The 19441-nt window shown below is 35.8% G+C and overlaps 1 protein-coding gene across 2 annotated transcripts in view; it reads right to left on the bottom strand.

Annotated features, from left to right (window-relative positions):
* The window catches only part of COL25A1 (collagen type XXV alpha 1 chain), a 460318-nt gene that overhangs the window by 417794 nt on the left and 23083 nt on the right, over positions 1–19441 (bottom strand). The gene's annotated exons all lie outside the window — the stretch shown is intronic.

Raw genomic sequence — 19441 nt, 5'->3', positions numbered from 1 at the left:
AAAGGGAGGGAGAGCTGCTGAGCCCCCGGACGGCAGAGCTCAGCTTGGCGGGGAACAAAGGCGCCAGCGCCATCTCCCCCGCCCATCCCCCAGCCAAAATCCCAAAGGGAACCAGTTCCTGCCAGGGAACTTGCTCGCTCCGCGCAAACACCCAACTCTGTGCTTCTGCGGAGCCAAACCTCCGGCAGAGGATCTGACTCCCTCCCGCTGCCACAGGGCTCCTCCTGAAGTGGATCACCTAAGGAGAAGCGAGCTAAGCCTGCCCCTCCACCCCCCGTGCACCTCGCCTACCCACCCCAGCTAAGACGCCAGATCCCCAGCAACACAAGCCTGGCAGTGTGCAAGTAGCCCAGACGGGACACGCCACCCCACAGTGAATCCCGCCCCTAGGAGAGGGGAAGAGAAGGCACACACCAGTCTGACTGTGGCCCCAGCAGTGGGCTGGGGGCAGACATCGGGTCGGACTGCAGCCCCGCCCACTAACTCCAGTTATACACCACAGCACAGGGGAAGTGCACTGCAGGTCCTCACCACGCAAGGGACTCTCCAAAATGACCAAACGGAAGAATTCCCCTCAGAAGAATCTCCAGGAAATAACAACAGCTAATGAACTGATCAAAAAGGATTTAAATAATATAACAGAAAGTGAATTTAGAATAATAGTCATAAAATTAATCGCTGGGCTTGAAAACAGTATACAGGACAGCAGAGAATCTCTTGCCACAAATATCGAGGGACTAAGGAACAGTCACGAGGAGTTGAAAAACGCTTTAAACGAAATGCAAAACAAAATGGAATCCACGATGGCTCGGCTTGAAGAGGCAGAGGAGAGAATAGGTGAACTAGAAGATAAAGTTATGGAAAAAGAGGAAGCTGAAAGAAAGAGAGATAAAAAAATCCAGGAGTATGAGGGGAAAATTAGAGAACTAAGTGATACACTAAAAAAAAATAATATACGCATAATTGGTATCCCAGAGGAGGAAGAGAGAGGGAAAGGTGCTGAAGGGGTACTTGAACAAATTATAGCTGAGAACTTCCCTGAACTGGGGAAGGAAAAAGGCATTGAAATCCAAGAGGCACAGAGAACTCCCTTCAGACGTAACTTGAATCGATCTTCTGCACGACATATCATAGTGAAACTGGCAAAATACAAGGATAAAGAGAAAATTCTGAAAGCAGCAAGGGATAAACGTGCCCTCACATATAAAGGGAGACCTATAAGACTCGTGACTGATCTCTCTTTTGAAACTTGGCAGGCCAGAAACGCTTGGCACGATATCTACAGTGTGCTAAACAGAAAAAATATGCAGCCGAGAATCCTTTATCCAGCAAGTCTGTCATTTAGAATAGAAGGAGAGATAAAGGTCTTCCCAAACAAACAAAAACGGAAGGAATTTGTCACCACGAAACCAACCCTACAAGAGATCCTAAGGGGGATCCTGTGAGACAAAGTACCAGAGACATCACTACAAGCATAAAACATACAGACATCACAATGACTCTAAACCCATATCTTTCTATAATAACACTGAATGTAAATGGATTAAATGCACCAACTAAAAGACATAGGGTATCAGAATGGATAAAAAAACAAGACCCATCTATTTGCTGTCTACAAGAGACTCATTTTAGATCTGAGGACACCTTTAGATTGAGAGTGAGGGGATGGAGAACTATTTATCATGCTCCTGGAAGCCAAAAGAAAGCTGGAGTAGCCATACTTATATCAGACAAACTAGACTTTAAATTAAAGGCTGTAACAAGAGATGAAGAAGGGCATTATATAATAATCACAGGGTCTATCCACCAGGAAGAGCTAACTATTATAAATGTCTATGTGCCAAATACCCGAGCCCCCAGATATATAAAACAATTACTCATAAACATAAGCAACCTTATTGATAAGAATGTGGTCATTGCAGGGGACTTTAACACCCCACTTACAGAAATGGATAGATCATCTAGACACACAGTCAATAAAGAAACAAGGGCCCTGAATGATACATTGGATCAGATGGACTTGACAGATATATTTAGAACTCTGCATCCCAAAGCAACAGAATATACTTTCTTCTCGAGTGCACATGGAACATTCTCCAAGATAGATCATATACTGGGTCACAAAACAGCCCTTCATAAGTTTACAAGAATTGAAATTATACCATGCATACTTTCAGACCACAATGCTATGAAGCTTGAAATCAACCACAGGAAAAAGTCTGGAAAACCTCCAAAAGCATGGAGGTTAAAGAACACCCTACTAACGAATGAGTGGGTCAACCAGGCAATTAGAGAAGAAATTAAAATATACATGGAAACAAACGAAAACGAAAATACAACAATCCAAACGCTTTGGGATGCAGCGAAGGCAGTCCTGAGAGGAAAATACATTGCAATCCAGGCCTATCTCAAGAAACAAGAAAAATCCCAAATACAAAATCTAACAGCACACCTAAAGGAAATAGAAGCAGAACAGCAAAGGCAGCCTAAACCCAGCAGAAGAAGAGAAATAATAAAGATCAGAGCAGAAATAAACAATATAGAATCTAAAAAAACTGTAGAGCAGATCAACGAAACCAAGAGTTGGTTTTTTGAAAAAATAAACAAAATTGACAAACCTCTAGCCAGGCTTCTCAAAAAGAAAAGGGAGATGACCCAAATAGATAAAATCATGAATGAAAATGGAATGATTACAACCAATCCCTCAGAGATACAAACAATTATCAGGGAATACTATGAAAAATTATATGCCAGCAAATTGGACAACCTGGAAGAAATGGACAAATTTCTAAACACCCACACTCTTCCAAAACTCAATCAGGAGGAAATAGAAAGCTTGAACAGACCCATAACCAGCGAAGAAATTGAATCGGTTATCAAAAATCTCCCAACAAATAAGAGTCCAGGACCAGACGGCTTCCCAGGGGAGTTCTACCAGACATTTAAAGCAGAGATAATACCTATCCTTCTCAAGCTATTCCAAGAAATAGAAAGGGAAGGAAAACTTCCAGACTCATTCTATGAAGCCAGTATTACTTTGATTCCTAAACCAGACAGAGACCCAGTAAAAAAAGAGAACTACAGGCCAATATCCCTGATGAATATGGATGCAAAAATTCTTAATAAGATACTAGCAAATCGAATTCAACAGCATATAAAAAGAATTATTCACCATGATCAAGTGGGATTCATTCCTGGGATGCAGGGCTGGTTCAACATTCGCAAATCGATCAACGTGATACATCACATTAACAAAAAAAAAGAGAAGAACCATATGATCCTGTCAATCGATGCAGAAAAGGCCTTTGACAAAATCCAGCACCCTTTCTTAATAAAAACCCTTGAGAAAGTCGGGATAGAAGGAACATACTTAAAGATCATAAAGGCCATTTATGAAAAGCCCACAGCTAACATCATCCTCAACGGGGAAAAACTGAGAGCTTTTTCCCTGAGATCAGGAACACGACAGGGATGCCCACTCTCACCGCTGTTGTTTAATATAGTGCTGGAAGTTCTAGCATCAGCAATCAGACAACAAAAGGAAATCAAAGGCATCCAAATTGGCAAAGATGAAGTCAAGCTTTCGCTTTTTGCAGATGACATGATATTATACATGGAAAATCTGATAGACTCCACCAAAAGTCTGCTAGAACTGATACATGAATTCAGCAAAGTTGCAGGATACAAAATCAATGTGCAGAAATCAGTTGCATTCTTATACACTAACAATGAAGCAACAGAAAGACAAATGAAGAAACTGATCCCATTCACAATTGCACCAAGAAGCATAAAATACCTAGGAATAAATCTAACCAAAGATGTAAAAGATCTGTATGCTGAAAACTATAGAAAGCTTATGCAGGTAATTGAAGAAGATATAAAGAAATGGAAAGACATTCCCTGCTCGTGGATTGGAAGAATAAATATTGTCAAAATGTCAATACTACCCAAAGCTATCTACACATTCAATGCAATCCCAATCAAAATTGCACCAGCATTCTTCTCGAAACTAGAACAAGCCATCCTAAAATTCATATGGAACCACAAAAGGCCCCGAATAGCCAAAGTAATTTTGAAGAAGAAGACCAAAGCAGGAGGCATCACAATCCCAGACTTTAGCCTCTACTACAAAGCTGTCATCATCAAGTCAGCATGGTATTGGCATAAAAACAGACACATAGACCAATGGAATAGAATAGAAACCCCAGAACTAGACCCACAAACGTATGGCCAACTCATCTTTGACAAAGCAGGAAAGAACATCCAATGGAAAAAAGACAGTCTCTTTAACAAATGGTGCTGGGAGAACTGGACAGCAACATGCAGAAGGTTGAAACTAGACCACTTTCTCACACCATTCACAAAAATAAACTCAAAATGGATAAAGGACCTGAATGTGAGACAGGAAACCATCAAAACCTTAGAGGAGAAAGCAGGAAAAGACCTCTCTGACCTCAGCCGTAGCAATCTCTTACTCGGCACATCCCCAAAGGCAAGGGAATTAAAAGCAAAAGTGAATTACTGGGACCTTATGAAGATAAAAAGCTTCTGCACAGCAAAGGAAACAACCAACAAAACTAAAAGGCAACCAACGGAATGGGAAAAGATATTTGCAAATGACACATCAGACAAAGGGCTAGTATCCAAAATCTATAAAGAGCTCATCAAACTCCACACCCGAAAAACAAATAACCCAGTGAAGAAATGGGCAGAAAACATGAATAGACACTTCTCTAAAGAAGACATCCGGATGGCCAACAGGCACATGAAAAGATGTTCAACGTCGCTCCTTATCAGGGAAATACAAATCAAAACCACACTCAGATATCACCTCACGCCAGTCAGAGTGGCCAAAATGAAGAAATCAGGAGACTATAGATGCTGGAGAGGATGTGGAGAAACAGGAACCCTCTTGCACTGTTGGTGGGAATGCAAATTGGTGCAGCCGCTCTGGAAAGCAGTGTGGAGGTTCCTCAGAAAATTAAAAATAGACCTACCCTATGACCCAGCAATAGCACTGCTAGGAATTTATCCAAGGGATACAGGAGTACTGATGCATAGGGGCACCTGTACCCCAATGTTTATAGCGGCACTCTCAACAATAGCCAAATTATGGAAAGAGCCTAAATGTCCATCAACTGATGAATGGATAAAGAAATTGTGGTTTATATACACAATGGAATACTACGTGGCAATGAGAAAAAATGAAATATGGCCTTTTGTAGCAACATGGATGGAACTGGAGAGTGTGATGCTAAGTGAAATAAGCCATACAGAGAAAGACAGATACCATATGGTTTCACTCTTATGTGGATCCTGAGAAACATAACAGAAACCCATGGGGGAGGGGAAGGAAAAAAAAAAAAAAAGAGGTTAGAGTGGGAGAGAGCCAAAGCATTAGAGACTGTTAAAAACTGAGAACAAACTGAGGGTTGATGGGGGGTGGGAGGGAGGGCAGGGTGGGTGATGGGTATTGAGGAGGGCACCTTTTGGGATGAGCACTGGGTGTTGTATGGAAACCAATTTGACAGTAAATTTCATATATTAAAAAATAAAAAAAAATAAAAAAATAAAAAATAAAATAAAATTATCATATGAAAAAAAAAAAAAACTTAAAATATATATATATATATATAAAAAAAAAGAAGAAAGGAAAATTTTAATAGCATTTATTATAGTACACAGTTTAGCGCTAGACACATTGTAAGCACTAAATAAATACTTCTTGAATTGAAATCAACTTTTAGACAAAAAGAAATCATGTTCCCCTCTAACAGGCAGCATTTTCCCTCTTGAGCATCTCTGTAGGCATCTGCCAAGGTATTCTCATAGCAAACTGTCAACAAGGCAACAATAGTATACTCATCTAACATTTTGATATAGCAATTTAAAATATCCTTGGCCTATGTTCTTTGCCTTCTGGTCCCCTATAATAAGGCACTGTTGGTCGATGTAAGAATGAGTGGTAAGATAACATGACTTATGGTCAGCCTGATCTTGATTTCTGACCTGTTCATGTTCAGAGCATTTCTTCATCTCTCATATATATACCCAATATTCTTAAATGTATGATATAATGCAAGCTCTAAAAATCTCCCATCTTAACCATAATCAACTTTAACTACTGAGAAAATGATGATGCTATATAATAAAGCATCATACTCTATATTTTTAACCACGGCAAGCCTGAAAGAGCTGTTCATCTCAATTCGTTAGCAAAAGTTACTGATTACAAACAAACAAACAAACAAACAAACAAACAGAGTATCCTGCAATCTGCAAAATATATATTACTTCCTTTAGAGTTTCTTTGACAAAAGAATCATAATTAAGCTCAATCTGGACAAAACACTGAAATAAGCATATATATATATATTAACATGCCCGTGGATCACACAAAGTGATTTTATAACTTTATACAAAACCATATTTTATTAGAAGGAAGGATTTCTCTGGCAATTTGTCCATCAAAACCTTTCAGACTAAGGGGAATAATTTATTTGAATTGCACATTATGAAATCCTTTACAGTATATCGTATGGAGATCTGCCAGAGATATATTTCAAAAGAATACAACAATTTACTTTCAAGGGTAGTAATTCTTTCATTGTATTCAGTACTTGTCAGGTTTTGAATATCCCCATTTATGACTTAAAGGGTGACATTGTCAGAAAGGTTCAAATACTAGTAATAAAAATAATTAAAAGATTAGAAAATAAGATTGGTATTAAAGGGAGAAAAAAACTCTTGGATATTAGAGGAAAACAGGAAAAAATTGGTAATATCCCAAGTGTATGTACAGACCTCTTAATTTCATCTAAGAAAGATCAGAAACAAGTTTATGTTACAGTGAAGAGAAATTTAGGTTAGATACTAGAAACAATTGTCTAATTTGAAGTTTCTTGGTTCCTACAATCTTTTACTGTGGAAAACTACAGATTCTGTTCTATTGAAAACTGGTATGAGGTTGATGCATCAATTGATAACTTGAACATTATTTATTAAAAAAAGCCCACTCTGCCTCTGGAATTTTATACTACATCATTTCCTCATTTTCTATCACTGAGCCCTATGTGCTTTACTACTTACATTTTCTAAATTCTCTTATCTCTTACTACCTTGAGAATGTATTTTGCACAGTAACATAAGAGATACTACTCTACAAAAAAAAAAAAAAAAAAGTACACCTTAATCATTGTTTCATTAAATAAGTATTTGCTGAATGTCTTTTATGGGCCAACAATAAAAACTCTTGGCATTCAAAGATGGACAAGAGAGAGTCCCTTCCCACATGCACCTTAGAATCTAATGGAACAAACCATCCAACAAGAAATAACAAGAAAGGATTATAAATGCATTTTTTAAATACTGAGTTCTATGGAATCCGACAGAAGCACATAAACAGGAGAACTTAAACTTCAGGAAGAAAGAGAAATTTAAGCTGTAACTAAGGGCTGAGGAGGGTGAAGAGCCTCCTATAATATCATAGGCAAAGGTCCAAAGGTTGAAAAGAGCATACAACAGGAGAGAATAGAAAATACTGCACTAGATAAGGCCCACCGAACGTCTTGTTACCCATGTTCACATGTTTGGATTTGTTTCAGTATTTAACAGGTTCACTTTAGAAGAAGCATTCTGGCTATGGTGTGGAAAATAGACTGGAGAAGAGCAGTAACATAGAAGGAAAAAGCAGTCAGTAGGTTGTTACCATCAGCCAAAGAAAGATACTAGTGGGCAGGACTAGAGTAGCAGTAGAAGGAGCAGAGAAAAGTACACAGACCTGAGAAATTTAGGAGGAGAATAGATAGGAGTTGGTGAATGAAAGTTATAGGGAATGCACGGGGAGTCAAGGATAGTTCTCAAGTGACTGATCTGGACAATGACCACCATTCACTGAGAGAAGTACAGTGGAAAGAGCAAATTAGATGGGGAAAGGGGTATGATAAATTCAATCTGAGCCATTTTGACTTTAAGATGTCCAACTAGAGATCGGGCCTACTGATCAAACCTTCTAAGGAGATTTCAAATGAAATTCAGCAGTGGTATTATTGGAATCACCAGGTTCACAAACATCTTCAGCAATCCCACCCATTCACAATAATGAGTTCTGACTTCTACTGTTTTAGACCATGTAGTTTTTGCCCCTGATGTTGGGTAATTAATTAATTTTATTTTATTGTGTAGTGATCAAAAGCACCTTTGTTGAAGGAAGTTAATGTTTTCCAACTTCGAAAGACAGTCTTGCTAAAACACAGGTTAAAAGGTATGCACCATAATTTCTAGTTAATCTATCTATAATGTCTTTTTTTAATAAAGAAAATTGAAAGCAAGCTCAGATTCAAGTCCATGAATCACAATCTTGGTCAGACATTTTTGACATTTCCAATTTTAACCATGTCACTAAGATGGAAAAATTCATGATTTAGTAAGCTGTGCAAAGCTCACTGATCATCCAGTATTTAATTAGAAAATCTTCAAGTTTTCATGGCAAACCATGAGCTACATCAGTTCAACTCTCCTACTCTAATCTATTAACCTATCTATTAAAGTTAGAGAACTGAGATACTGGAAATTATTAAGCATGGACTAAAACTTTGGACTAATGATCGTATCTGCAGTAAATACTCTGAGCTGAAGGCCAAGGGACAATTTTAAACAGCACTTCTTACTTTAAGCAAACTAACTATGCTTTCTCTTTAGTATTTCTTTTCAATTAATAGTGAAATTTTCCTTACACTTTTTTTCAATTAAAATGAACTTATAATTAAGGCAATAAATGCCTATTCTTGCATGCATTTTCCTGATTTAATAACAGTATACACTAAAAAGGGGCAGAAAGTGTTTGTGTTTTATGTCATTTGAACCATACAAAGAATTGAAGATAAAACAACTTCAGAATGCCAATGTCAGGATTCTTCTCCAGAATAGCCACTGTTGTGGCCCTATGCTGCATTCCACCAGGCCTCCTAAATTTTACTTTCAGAATAGTTGATCTACTTTTTCTGATTATCTACCTGCTAAAAGGCTATTAAAAAGAGGCAACATTAAGAGGGTAAGCACTGAGAAAATCAATCAAAAAAAAAAAGAAAATAAGTAAACGATGTATCAAATTTTATTGATAATACATGTTTAAAACAACAGAAACTACAATCAAGCCCTTTCCTTTCGTATTAACAATGCTTTTCTAGTCCTTCTCTTCTCCCAAGTACTTTTCAATTCCCTACCCATCTTTCCTGCTATAACCTCCAAACATTTCATTTGTCAAAGCTTTTTTTAATAGGGTCTTCTCTTCAAGAGTATAGATATAATAGTCAGGAGCTAAAACACTGAATTCCAGAATCAGAGAGAACTAGCCTCCACCTTTAAAAGTTATGTGCTATGTGAAAGTTATTTAGCCTCTTTGGGGCTCATTTATCCCATCTACGAAATTGTGATAATAGGTTGTTATGCAGATTAACTGAGATAATACATGTAAAAGAGTGAAAACAATGATTGGTACATAGTATAATAAATATCAGCTGTTACTTTTTTTTATTTGCTTGGAAGGCTATGGATGAGCAGTTGAGGAAGTGGACAAGCTACAATTATTCTCTGGAAATAATGAGCTAAAGACGAATGACCTCAGAATCTACACACGCAATGGAGTGGTTTGAAGAAAGAATGCCAGTATCAATCTGATGCCTTCAACACAACTTCCAGGATCCTAAAAATGCTCCATTGATCCCAAAATATACTTTCTAGATTGTTTATGTGGTTGACACTAAACTTATCAAGATGAGAAGGCCAGAACAGAATGTATTAATATTCTAGGGTTGGCTTTCATAAACTGTTGCCTCCTGACCAGTCAGCATGACCTTGTCAATTTATAATGTTTATACGCATCTACCATCTTAAAAAAGTATTCACTGTAGGAGGAGAGGATAAAGATTATTCTCAACCATAGGAAAAAATAAAGACAAAAACTGTGGATACAAATCTCTTTCTGTACAGTTAAATTACATCTTTCTTCCAAGCAAAAACCAAGTAGCAATTATCATTATAAAGTCAACCCATGACTTTTGTACTGTCAGCCTTTTGGGAGTCCTCTGAGAGCCTTCACTATTGCACTCCACGCTTATTCTACATTATGTCTTAATTAGATTAAACTGCATCACTTGAATCTGAGATCATCCTAAATCACATAGTGAAGAAACTAATGAACCAAATGCTGAGCTACAGCTCTTAAAACCAGATGGGAAAAAAATCTAAAGAGTTTTTTGTGGGTTTGTTAAAAATGGTCAACTTCATCACCTTTCCAAATATCTTGTCAGAAACCTCTATTCATTTAGCACTACTGGTGACAAATACAACAAATTCTCGTTCCTATAGCTGGCAAAATAAGGGTGCCTAACAAATCAGATTAAAACCAAAATTTACCTGTTTTTTAAATAAAAGTTTCCAAACTCATAGTAAACAAAATCATTTTCATATTCAAAACATTAAATGTTCTTTCCTATTCAACTGTGTATATAAAGGTCCAGGGATCTAAAAAGAAAAAAAAGTCAAAGAAACTATAAGATAAGTTTTTAACGTTCCATGTCCCTTATCAAACTAAACAAAATTCCATTGTCAGTTTTGAGCATAATAATTAAACAGTAAACATTCACTTCATTTTTTTTCCTTTAGTCATCATGGCTTTGTATATCTCCTTTATGGACAACACAGTATAAAACAGGCTAAAAAGTCTTTAATCAAATCTGACTTCATCTGAGGCTTGGATTAAGCCCATATTGTCTTTTCTTACTTATGACATCCATTCATCAGGATCATTTCATTAGTATGGAAAACATGTGCATTGTGGAAGAGAGCGTTTGGGGAAAAATCTAAAACTTTAAATGCTGAACTTAATTTACCATAAAATCTGGACTGTATGTAAATCATCCCACTAAAACTCATGTTTGGACATTTTTTAAACAAAAAGTGTGATTATCTGTAATATATTATGACATTATTTTAACAAAGCATGATTATTTTCACCACAGGTAATACCATATACATTAAGAGATTTCAGTGACCAGAAGATGTCGGCAATTATTTGAGTGTTTCCTTTGTTTTGTTTTCTTTTTAAGACACTGTTAAATAGAATGTATTTATGTACATTTAATCACAATGCTTATGTATTTTTCATGTTGTAAATTACTGCTGTTATGAGGTCAGAAAGTGGTGACCATTGTCCAAGTTTATAAAGCATATGGAACATTCATACTTGCATATATAGATCACCTCTGGAAAGATACACAAGTAATAGGTTACTGTGACAGATGAGCAGTTTAACCTAGCGATAGGGTGGGAAAGACTTCTCTTACCTTTTTATTCTTGTACATCAAACGTGTAACCCAATCAAAAATAACAAAATATTCTAAACTTAAATGTATGAAACCAAAGACATGCACAAATTTAATCCTGTTGTTCATGAAACAGCAAAAGATTACAGACCAATATGATAACCTAATATATATGAACCATAAAGTGTATTTACTAAATAGGACTACTTCCACTGCTCAGGGGGAACAAACCCACGTGTCCCAAGGCTCAGCAAAAAGCTGGCCCCACAGGTGTGTGTGGGCTCAGTAGGAGCACAACCTGCCTGACCTTTGAGATCCAAAGCCTCCCCCTTTCTAAGATCACTTCATCAACCAAGAGGCTTCTCTTGGTTCTAACCTTCACAATTACCTCACTGTTGTTGTCTCTGGACCCATTCACATAAATATGTAAAGCTTTGAGGGGCAGGTCCCTCTTCTGGAGATTTCCCTGGAAGGATATAATCCAGCACTGCTTTATGATAGTTCAGGAATTTGGCGGTACTTCTCCACCCTTGAGTTTTTCCTTAAATATCTTTATTTCATATTTATACTACATGACACGAATGGTATATGTGACCAAACACTTTTTGCACAAAATTATACTAGTTCATTTACTCAATAAATATTTATTGAGATGCTGCCATGTGTCAGACCCTGTGTTAGTCACTGAAAAATCTAGGGCATATAATTCTTTCAATAAAAACTAGAATTTAAAGACTATAATTATCTAAGACTTAGCCAGTACAATTATTATATTCCATTTATTAAACACCTTCCTATGTGGCAGCATTATACTGGATGGCTACTGTACATTGTTTCTAATTCTTCATGGATATTAATATTTTTATTTTATGGATGAGAAAACCAAGGCTAAAACGATTTAAGTAATTTGCTCAAGGCCAAACACTTGGTAAGTAGCAGAGCAAGAATTAGGACCAGTTTATCTGGTTCCAAGCCTGAATTCTTCCCACTGACTACACCACAGCTATCTCAGTGGAAAATAACATTTTCTTTTTGTATTTAGAACACGGTGTTATTTTTCTTTCTATTCTTATTTTTACTCAAAAAGACTTAAATTTAAAATTCCTAATAATGTAAAAAAAAAGCAAAGCTAAAACATAATTTTAATGAAGACAAGTAAAATAATGTTGACTGTTAAAAGAAGTTGGGAGAGAAAATGCCAAAGTTACAGTGTACTAAATCCTATTTTACCTAGCTGAAAATGATATTTTTATTTCCCCTGGTCTTCTTTTCTCTTTGGCCTTCAGTAAGTGGCTATTAAACAGAATAGTCTTTCCCTTTAGTCTTTCCTAAAATAAATTAGGTGAATATAGCTCTTTTACTTATGTGATGAAGCACCCCCAGGAGACCAACTATGTCAACTTCTACCTTGTCCTCACAGTAATGTGAAAATCCCATCTACCATCTTGGATTTGGTCTTCAGAGGCCTACATTTTCAAAGCCTTTGTAATTCATTATATTAAATATTATTGAGTACCAGTAACATGCTATGAACTATGCAGAAGAGAAATTTGACCAGCACCTTTCAAGGGAGTTCTTTATATAAAAAACTTCAACTCTGGACATCATAGTTATTTTTCATACTAGTGAGTTCCTTTTTATTTAAAATTTTAAGATGGGGTTGAGAACTTGGGAGTAAATATATAACTTTTACAGCATTCATGCTAAACTTTTTCAAAGAATTAGCAGGGAAAGGAATCCCAAATCTTCCAAAATTCAATATTCTCATTGTAAATGCTTTTTTCAGGAAATTCTAACTCATGTTGTCATGCGGTGTATTTTTGTAAATTTTTGAACAGTTAAGAATAAAGAAGTTTATTTCCATATGCAACACAATAAAATTATGCAGGGTGGTGAAGTTTTTCATTAATATGTGCAAAAGTGTGAAAATAAACTACCACTTTCTACATGCCACTTTTAAAATATACCAAATTGTCACTGCCTTTACATGGCCAAATTTTAAAGCAATTTAAAAGCCATATAAAGTCAAATTTGGCCATGTAAGGCCATTTACTTTGGAAATCATTTAATCCAACTCCATTAAAGGATATAGAAGGAGGCAAACCATAAGAGACTCTTAAATACTGAGAACAAACTGAGGGTTGATGGGGAGTGCAAGAGAGGGAAAGTGGTTGATGGACATTGAGGAGGGCCCCTGTTGGGATGAGCACTGGGTGTTGTATGGAAACCAATTTGACAATAAATTATACACACACACACACACACACACACACACACACACACATATAGGATATAGAAACAGAGGTAATTAAGAGAGTATTATCTAGGATTAATCAAATAATCACCTCTATAATATGAGTTCATTGATATTTGTATTTACTTCCCAACTCTTCATTAAGTTCTTTGAAAGCAGAGTTTTTCTATCAAATGCATACTGAGTATGAACTATGAGGGAGCCACTGGGTAGACTAGATAGGCCCAGAAATAAATAACTGAGATTTGAAGAGGTTATTACTACGAGAATGATCTATCAAGCCCTCATGGAGCTTCTAACTGGGCCTAGAGCCTTATCATCTGGACTGATACTTGAGTGGTTCTCGAAGGAAGGGTGGGCACTTGCCAGGCAGAGAACAAGAGGAGAGAACATTCCAGGCAAGGACACAAAGTAGAAACCCAGCTAAGAGCCACACAGAGCATTATACGGTCCTGTGGAAGGACCCAATCAGCAGTGAACTACATCAGTAAATTAGGCTGTTAAATAATCATTAATATATAGAAAATTAATGCTACCTTTGTATTTCTTTCTTGCTAGAAGATAATAAATGCCAAGTTGTCAAAACAATGTTTTTATATAACTATTACTTCTGAATAGATATAATTAGTTGGTCACAAGCAATTATGTCTGCCCAAGAGTTTCCAATATTATTTCAAGTACTACAGACAATCTTTCTCATGTATCAACAATCCTATTTTAAGGAAATCATCACTCTGTATATCAGAAGACCCATACTAAGAATCAGAAAAAAGAAAAGGCTGACACCTCTTTCTTAGGCAAGTGGCATTACCACTGGGCCTCAGTTTTCTTATATGAAAATAATGATAGTCACTGTTGTATCTGCTGTCCAGGTTGCTATAGAGATCATATAGTTAATGTGAGATCAATTATAAACCTAAAAATTCTAATTTTAGTTATACACACATACATATAAATAAACTAAAGAATTTTCAAAGAGCATTTCTTCAATACATAGGAAAAAGCAGCATTACCCGTGCTGATTCAAAGGGGCACATGCATCCTCAATGTTTATAGCAGTATTACCAACAAGAGCTAAATTATGGAAAGAGCCAAATGTCCATCAACTGATGAATGGATAAAGAAGATGTGGTTTATATATACAATGGAATACTACTCAGCAATTAAAAAGAATGAAATCTTGCCATTTGCAACTACTTGAATGGAACTAGAGGGTATTATGCTAAGTGAAATAAGACAGTCAGAAAGACAAATATCATATGATTTCACTCATATGTGGAATTTAAAAAACACAACAGAGGAACACAGGGGAAGGGAAGGAAAAACAAGATAAAAACAGAGAGGGAGGCAAATCATAAGACACTGTTAAGTACAGAGAACAAACTGAAGGTTGCTATATGGGAGATGGGCGAGGGGATGGGTTAAATGCGTGATGGGCATTAAGGAGGGCATTAAGGATGAGCACTGGGTGTCATATGTAAGCGATGAATCACTGAGCTCTACTCCTGAAGCCAAAACTACACTGTGTGTTAACTAACTTGAATTTAAATAAATAAATAAATAAATAAATAAATAAATAAATAGCAGCATTACCTGACACACAGATCTGAATCCTCTCTCCTCTGAATTCATAGCACCTACAATCAGTACCACTCACTTTAAAAATCAATCATCATGTATATGTTAACTAACTTGGATGTAAAGTAAAAAATTAATTAATTAATTTTAAAAGATCAATCATTGTGTATTATGTTTCATTCTATATACACGGCATGATCCCAAATTTTTCAAGGCATCTTTTATTTTCCTATCAGTTGTTTTATTTTTTTATTTTAAAAATTCTTAATCATCAAAATTCAATTCAAAATCTACTTCTATGATTTTCTAATTAAGAAATCCTAATTTTCTATGTACAGATTACTTTCATCTCAAATATCCAATTTTGGATATAACAAAAAGAAATTAAAAGAAAAATATATAATTTAATAAGATTCTAATAAATTAACAGCTACTTTCTTTAGCTTTAGTCTGGTTTACAAAGGAAGAAATCATTTCTACAGATTAGTTGACAACTATGGAAAACAGATAATTATCTTCCATACAATGAATACATATAAAGATTCTCTCAGCAAATATTTTATATTAATATTATTAAATACATAGGAAATATGCCAAAATGACCTAGGGGAATGAGGCAATCTCTTAAAAATGCTACAAATTATCTTACCAGTTAATTTTTGCTAAAATATTCAGAGAAATATATAAAACCATCTCTTCCTTGTTAGAATTAAATTAAGTACTTAAGGTTCTTGAAACTATTAATGGGAAAATCATATTCTATATATAACCAGAAAATAATTACTAAATTCAGCAAGTAAAACTGGTATAATGACTATTTAAGTAGGTTAGTGCAGAACACATGGCTATAATACGAATTGTCTAGGAACATTAAACTGTATATCTTTTTATATAACACAGAGATAATTAACTTTCTCTATGAAAAATTTCAGTATGTGTTAGCACAGTAAAAACCATTTATATCTCGTACCACAAATAATTGAGACCCAGAGTTATTGGTTGTTGAACTTTCCTTTGATTGTGTTTAACATAGAAAATTAGTTTTTACACAGAAGGTACATGTATATACAATGGCCCTTTTTATGGAGCCAATGTTTTACAAAATCCCCTTTTTGTCATTCTACAAAAGGACAGTCTTAGCCTACCAACAAAACAGCTGAAAAGAACAGTAACAATGAGTAAATTTCCTCCCACTGGGTCTATAAAAAGTGTACATTCCCATCATGAAGAAAGCGTGCATGCAGCATGGTTGAGAAGCAAGTACTGGAACTATTGTGTATTGTGTATATCTCAAGTAGAGAAAAACATCTGTCCTTTTGCCCTGAAAAGGGACCCCCTGTGAGCCTCTTCTCATGGACCATTATAGTTTCCTTCAACCCTGACACTGCACAGGCTTTGAACTGATGGCTGTCTGTCACAAAAAGTTCATCTCAAGCCACTTTTCCTGAGAGGTTTCATAGGGTTTAGACTGAGGTGACCAACCATGGCTTAACAAAAAGATTAGTGTGTCTGGGCACAAAGCAAGACACAGAGATATGAGTGACCCTCTTTGTAACATCTTGCCACACAGAATAAAGAACAGTGAATGTAGTCAACTATAGAATATGCAGAGATGCCCGAGGGAGAAGAAAAGAGGACTGGAGAGGGAATCTGTCTTCACTTGGGAACAAGTGCTCTTTAATGCCAACAGACATTTCCCAAAGAGTTTTAATGATTCTGTCTCCCTCACCCTTTATACAAGAAATATTAATAGAAATGACAATTTCTATTCAACCCGAGGCAAAAGTAAGAATAGAATGCAATGTTAGGTTTCTCTCTTTGTAAAGTTTTTTAAGAAGGCAATCACTTGGTAGAGTTATAGAACTATAACAGGCCATAAGGGTTATCTACATAGCACACTGATGCCAAAGGTAAAAGCCTTCCTACAAAGTCTTTGACAGGACATTATGTGAACATTTTCCTTCCTTTCAAACTCCCCCCACTAGCAAACACCTATGCATTGTTAAACTCAAAGTTAATTCCTCCCATAAAGTCTTCCCTAGATGACTCTTCTCCACATAGACTGCTCTCAGAGAACTGATAACATTTAATTATGCTTATTACATGTGTGTTTCCTCTTACTAGATGATAAGCTCTCAAGGATGAAGATTACATCATATTATTTCATTCACCTAACAAAGTTTGACACATAATAGGCATTTCATAATTACTCATACTGTAATTCTTGAACTCTCCCAATGAGGAGAAGCCCATCACATCAAAATGAAGCCATTTTTAAACAATCTTGCTGTTGAGCAGGATGAAGGGTAGGGGTCAGTGAAATGCAAAGATTTGTTCCCTGTTAATTTCCCCCTCCTGGATCCAAGTTCTACCCTGTAGTTTTAAGTATAAATGGTCCACTACACATTTGAAGACCTTGCTTTCCTTAACGTCACTACCACCATCTCTAGCTCTTGCCTTTTCAAGCTAAATGCTCCCATTTTCTTCTGCTACTATTCCTACAAGACAAATGTCAGATACTTTTCATCCTCATCGCAATCCTCTAGAAGTGCTCTAGTTTTGTCAATATTTCCTTTAAAGCTCAGTAAAATACTGCATGCATGTGTTCACACTGTGCATCACATATTAGAACTACTACCTACTTTTTTCCAGACACAGTACTGTTCTACAGTAGATGGCCCCCTTAGCCGCCTGGAGCCTGCTTCGGATTCTGTGTCTCCCCTTCTCTCTGTCTCTTCTCTGCTTGTGCTCTCTCTCTCTCTCTCTCTCTCTCTCAAAAATAAATAAGCATTGAAAAAATTAAAAAAGAATTTTTAAAAATGTCTCTTCTCAAATTATCTAGCAATCTATTTGGACTTCTGCATGTAAATATAACAAAAAAATGTCCCAAGAAAATCTGTTTTTTTAAATACTTCAAACAACAAATAAGAGTCTTGGTTGAAATATTAGTGCGTAGATCACAGGGAAATTTTATCCAATAGCAAATATGTGGGAATCTTTCAGAGAACTTAGATTATACAGCATTTCCACCTATGTGATTCTGCTTCTACAGTCCAATATCTGAGTTTTCTGGACCAATTAATACATTTTATTACTACTATGTTACACCATGACCTGCATGTGAATATTCTTTCTCATTTCTAGAAGTGGAATATATTCTATCATGTTGATGAACTTGAATTGAATCAGCACATCAGTTCAAACCCAGCAGTATAATTTACTTCCCAGTCAGCAGGCAAACATGTTTATATGCTCTATAAGTGTTCAATGATTATATCCTTTATCTAGCATTCATTACTTCTTATATGTTGAAATAGTATATTAAAATAAATATTTGGCAGTTTATCAAATGAAAAAACTGAATGCCTTTAGCTACTAATTTTTATTGAATTTAGTCCTATAATTCCTTGGGGAATATTTTCTATGTTTTTCCTACAAAATTATATTTTAGAGCTGAATGGTCATTTACCAGCTCCTGTAGTATTCTGAAGAACTAAATATACTTACTACCAAATATATAAGAAACATATTTTTTGAAAATTTACAATATGCCACACTAAGTACTTAGGTCTGGCTGAATTATGAGAATTGCCTTCTGTAATTATGTAGTTAAATGAGAATATTGTTCCCATGGAACATTTTTCAGTTTCAATTCTTCTCGTAAAGAGTTTGGTGACTTGGATATGATGATCACTTCCCTTGAAGAACTCTCTCAACAAATGATTTTCTTAAGAAAGTAAACTAGTCCTTCAATTTGCTACAACTTGTTTAATATTCCATTTCAAATTCTGCCTTAATTATAGCAATAAGATTTTCATAGTCAAGGATCAAGGAATGCAACAGCCATTAAGAAAGTAATTTTATGATTATTTTTAAATGTACCTCTCTCATAATTAGAAGCAAACTATGAGTTCTTGAAAAGTATGAAGTGAAAAAAAAAAAAAAAAGAAAAGTATGAAGTGTATAAAAGCAAATAATCATAGAAAAGGTATTCTATAATACATGTTTTCTTCAGTCCAGACCAGTTCTTAAAATCCTGCAAATAAGAATACAAACATGAATAGTCTACTCTAATAATCCTAATCTAATGATCCTAAAGGTACCGAAAGATGGGGCAGGCTCCAGGAGCTAATAAAGGTTTTTCCATTATCTCATGAGGAAGCTAGAGCTCCTAGAGTTCTTCCACAAGCTGATCTGCAGTCCCCAGTTTCAGAGAAGTCTTCAGACTGGAGTCACTACAAAAACACTCCAGCATTTGATGATGACACTTTTAATGGCTTTAACA

Source organism: Panthera leo, chromosome B1, assembly GCF_018350215.1.
Source record: "Panthera leo isolate Ple1 chromosome B1, P.leo_Ple1_pat1.1, whole genome shotgun sequence".
In the NCBI taxonomy this organism is placed as follows: domain Eukaryota; kingdom Metazoa; phylum Chordata; class Mammalia; order Carnivora; family Felidae; genus Panthera; species Panthera leo.
Note: the sequence above shows the minus strand (reverse complement) of the source record. Positions and strands in the feature narration are given on the sequence as shown.